This window comes from Phascolarctos cinereus, unplaced genomic scaffold, assembly GCF_003287225.1.
Source record: "Phascolarctos cinereus isolate Bilbo 61053 unplaced genomic scaffold, phaCin_HiC Scaffold_726;HRSCAF=1367, whole genome shotgun sequence".
Classification (NCBI taxonomy): domain Eukaryota; kingdom Metazoa; phylum Chordata; class Mammalia; order Diprotodontia; family Phascolarctidae; genus Phascolarctos; species Phascolarctos cinereus.
In genome coordinates this window covers 120,002,194-120,007,286 of record NW_027556098.1, presented here as the reverse complement: position 1 = coordinate 120,007,286, position 5,093 = coordinate 120,002,194, and the positions used below count along the sequence as shown (strand labels likewise).

Genomic DNA, 5,093 nt, shown 5'->3' with positions numbered 1-5,093 from the left:
ATCAAAGCCATCAATAGTCACATGATAAAAATTTTTATATCATTAATAATTACAGAAATTCAAATCAAACAATTCTGAGGTGCCACCTCATGCCCATAAGATTGGCTAAGATGATGGAAAAGGAAAATGACAAATTCTGGAGAGGATTTAGGGAAATTAGTACTCTAGTGCATTGTTAGTGGAGCTGTGAAGTAATTCAACCATTCTGGAAAGCAGTTTGGAATTATACCCCCAAAACTATTAAACTATGCATTCTCTTTGACCCAGCAATACCACTGCTAGGTCTATGCCTCCAAGGGACCAAAGAAAGAGGAAAAGGACCCATCTAGTGAAAAATATTTATAGCAGCTTTTTGTGGTGGCAAAGAATTGGAAATTGAGAGGATGCCCATCAATTGGGGAATGGCTGAACAAGTTGTGGTATATGAATGTAATGGAATACTATTGTGCTATAAGAAATGATGAGCAGGTGGACTTCAGAAAAACCTGGAAAGACTTGTATGGACTGATGCTGACTGAAGTGAGCAGAACCAGGAGAACATTGTATATCGTAACAGCCACATTGTGTGATGACTAACTTTGACAGACTTAGCCCTTCTCAGCAGTGCAAGAATCTAAGACATCTCCAAAGGTCTCATGACGGAAAATGCTATCCACATCCAAAGAAAGAACTATGGAGTTAGAATGTAGATCGAAGCATACTATTTGCTCTTTTTTTCCCCTTCTGTTCTGTTTTGTTTCCTCTTTTTTGTGGTTCTTCCTATCAGTTCTAATTCTTCCTCACAGGCTCAGATTCTTATAACCTAGCCAATAGCTCACTAATGTTCAGATTCCTTAAGAGTCTGCCCAATATGACGGATGTTCTAATAAACCTTGTCTTTGGCTGAAAGAAGGCTTGGGTAAAATTCTTTCAGGTGGGACTTGCATGTTATATTTTGGTGGCCCATATGGGGTAACTGCCTAATTCCAAATTCTTCTCCAGTCAAGACTGGAAGGTGTGTAAGCCTCCCTCCCCCCTTTCTTACTCTGCAGATGGGGTCACTCTCCAAGCACCAAGTCTTGGAGGGCTACAGAGTAATGAGGCTGTCTCTCACTTGGCCTGACACTCTTAGGCTCTCAGTCCACTGGGTTGGTTTGAGGCCAAGGACCTGGGTACACTTCCTACAGCATAGAGGATGATGATGGATACCCTATCTGGAAGTGTATGCCCAATTCTGTCGATTCTCTCAGTGCTAAGGAATTGGGGAAAACTGCAGTTCCTTTTTGGTTCCCTGAGGCTTACTTACTCCCTTCTCTCTACACCTCTGAATCTTCCTTCATGGAGGTTACAGGGAAAAGTTAGAACAACTAATTCTTCCTTACACCATGACTAATGTGAAAATATTGTTTAATAGGAATGTATATATATAGCCTATATTAGATTGTGAGCCATCTTGGAGAGGGAGGTGGAGAGGGAGGAGGAGAAAAATTTAAAACTCAAAAGCTTATGGAAATGATTGTTGATAACTCAAAATCACAAAAAAAATTAATTGGTATAAAAAAACCACACCCTAGAATCCTCAAGGTGCAGCAGATTTTCAAATGGCAAGGCCCAGGGGCTCTTAAATGATGTCAATAGGTCCTATATTGGTGCTGGAGGTTTTCACAGCAGACAGTAACACCTAGGATGAAGTGATGGGGCAAATGTAAAGCCTTTGTTTCATGGGAAGGAATAAAGTTGTTGACTCTCCTCTCATCTAAGCCACATGAGCAATTTAGCAGCCTCAGTGAGTTCTGGGAGAGCCCAGAGAAGGAGATGGGGAAAAGGGTGCTCATGGTGGTGGTGGATCTTCCTCCCACCCATCCATCCAATTTAGGTTCTAGAATAGCCCCACCAGGAGAGGGGGCAAAGGAGAATGTTGTCCCCAGGGATGAGATACTTGTCCAATGACCAACAAATGGACATGTTACTAAACGAATTGAATTGTATCCTTTTGACAATGTCATTATAAATGAAACCAGTAGATTAAAAAGAAAGTTGTGGTTAATATGTGTATATATATACACACACACACACACACGCACACACACACACACACACACCCCCCCATATATATATACACACACACATATGTATATATATATATACAAATACATGTATATGTATGTACATATATAATTTGTTCATTTATATATTTGAAATAAATAAAAATATAAATAGATAGATATAGATAATATGTACTTGTCTCCCCAGTTGGAATGTAACTTCTTGTGATTGCAGATTGCTTCATTCTTTGTACTTGTATTCTCAGTGCCTAGTACAGTGTTTGTCACATAATAAATGCCTAATGGGATATTATTTATGGATTGAATGATTATGAATACTTTCTTTGAGAAAGGAAAGCAGCACCCAGGGAGAGCCTGAGCAAGAGTACAAGAGGAAGTCTAAAACCTGTATGAGGCTCTTCTCTTCTGCCGTGTCTCTGAGGTCAAAATGAAGTTCAATCCCTTTGTGACCTCTGACCGAAGCAAGAACCACAAGAGGCATTTCAATGCCCCTTCCCACATATGGAGGAAAATTATGTCTTCTCCTTTTTCTAAAGAGCTGAGACAGAAGTATAATATTCACTCCATGCCCATTCAAAAAGATGATGAAGTCCAGTTTGTTCAAGGACACTACAAAGAACAGCAAATTGGCAAGGTAGTTCAGGCTTACAGAAAGAAATATGTGATCTACATTGAGTGTGTGCAGTGGGAGAAAGCTAATGGTACAACTGTCCATGTGGGCATTCATCTGAACAAGGTGGTTATCACAAGGCTAAAACTGGACAAAGATCGCAAAAAGATCCTTGAGCGAAAAGCCAAATCTCGCCAAGTGGGACAGGAAAAGGGCAAATATAAGGAAGAAACTATTGAGAAAATGCAAGAGTAAAAAATTACGTGGCTGTAATTAAATTTCTAGAATGAAAAAAACCCCAAACTTCTGTACAAGGCACCCCTAGACCCATACCAGGCCACTGCAGCAGGAACACATTCCAATTGGTAGTTTTGTTGCCCGCTGCCTAGATCTGGTTAACAGACCTAGGATAGACTGAAAATGGGACTTCCAAGCATTCTTGTTGAAAAGAACAGAGCTGTAGAGAAACTTTGAAGTCGGAGTGAAGAGAAACACATAAAGGTAAACAGGAGTGAACAATGATAAAGGACTAAACAAGGTTAAACTGCTTACATTCAATAATGGTGGAATATGATACATATGCTCTTCTGAACCCTATCATCATCAGGGTTCATAGGGGGACTAAGGATTTGGAATAGTTCTGTTATTTCTTGATGATCTTAAGATTTCATCATTATTCGCAAGTGTTCCATTTCATTGATCAAAAATCTTGGGACATTCTTTTGATCATAGCTTCCATGTTTTATCCTCTATGCCTCACCCCTCCTGAACACAGTCTTTGCCCTCATCATGGCCTCCAATGCCTTTTCCCCTCTCTCCTTTCTCAGTCCATTGCCCCTTTTCTGACTTCATTTTTATCCTTTTCCTATTTTGACCCTATAGTTAACCAATTCAACTCCATGCTGTTCTATAATCTCAAATCTCTCTCCCTCCCCCACTGTTTGCCAGATTGCACCCACCATCTTCTTCCTCAACTCCTATTCATGTGCTTCTGAATATAGCAAAAAGAAGTTATTTAAATGTGATGATTGGGTAAATCACAAATTTGTGTTATTGAACTTCAACTGAGCCCTTGCTGCAGGAAGCCAATATTTTTATTTCTCTTAATTGATTCCCTATCACACTCCCAGCAGAAGCTATTCAAAACTAATTTTTCCCTCCTTAAGGCTCTCACACTTCCCTCTCTCCAATGGGAACTCAGTTATTACTTTACTGAGAAAATTGAGGACATTCACAGTGAACCCACTCTTTTCCTCTTAAAATCCCTTGGCTTTATATCCCACTTTTTCTTCATTTCTCCCAGCCTTCTTCTTGCCAAGGCAACGTTATTCCATGTGCCTTAATCCCATCCTATTCTGTGTTGTTGTTGTTTTCTTTTTAAACAGATTGCCCTTTCAATCACCCTCTGTCTCTGTCCTGTTTCTGTTTCTGTTTCTGTTTCTGTTTCTGTTTCTGTTTCTGTTTCTGTCTGTCTCTCTCTTCTCTCTCTCTTTCCTCTCTCTCTCTCTCTCTCTCTCTCTCTCTCTCTCTCTCTCTCTCTCTCTCTCTCTCTCTCTCCTTAAACTTCTCCCTATATATGGGTTCCTTCCCAACTTCCCTCAAATATTCCCAAATCTCCCCTATCTTTGAAAAACCTTTATTAAACCCTATCATCTCCTTAAATTACCATTATATAACTTTCCTCCCTTTTTCAGCCAAACTTCTAGAAAACTATCTATACTCGTTGCCTATACTTCTTTTTTTCCCCACTCATTCCCAGTTACTGCCATACAGTTTTCCAGTTTTCCCAGCAGTTTTGGTTAAACAGTGAGTGTTTGTCCCAGAAACTGGAGTCTTTGGATTTATCAAAAGTAGGTTACTATAGTCATTGACTGTTGTGTCTTGCATACCTAACCTATTCCATTGATCCACCACTCTGTTTCTTAGCTAGTACCAAGTAGTTTTGATGATTGCTGCTTTATAATACAATTTAAGATCTGGTACAGGAGCAGCTAAATGGCACAGTAGATAGAGCACTGGCTCTGGAGTCAGGAGGACCTGAGTTCAAATCCGGCCTCAGATGCATAACACTCACTAGTGTGTGACTCTGGGCAAGTCACTTAACCCCAATTGCCTTACCAAAAAAAAAAATCAAACAATAACAATAACAACAACAAAAAAAGATGTGGTATAGCTAGGCTACCTTCCCTTGCATTTCTTTTTATTAGTTCCCTTGATATTCTGGACTTTTTGTTCTTTCAGATGAATTTTATTATTGTTTTTTCTAGCTCTACTAAATAATTTTTGGTGGTTTGATTGGTATGGTGCTGAATAACTAAATTAATTTGGGTAGAATTGTCATTTTTATTACAGAAAAGCTTTCTCTAAGAGAGGCAATCTTTACCAGGCTACTTTTATCATCCACATTAAGAAAATTATTACAAATTAACAGTAGTTCT

The 5,093-nt window shown here is 39.3% G+C and overlaps 1 pseudogene; it reads left to right on the top strand.

Moving 5' to 3' along the window:
* The first annotated feature begins 2,445 nt into the window (after nucleotides 1-2,445).
* LOC110208246 (large ribosomal subunit protein uL24 pseudogene) lies at nucleotides 2,446-2,910 on the top strand (annotated as a pseudogene).
* The last annotated feature ends 2,183 nt before the right edge of the window (nucleotides 2,911-5,093 follow it).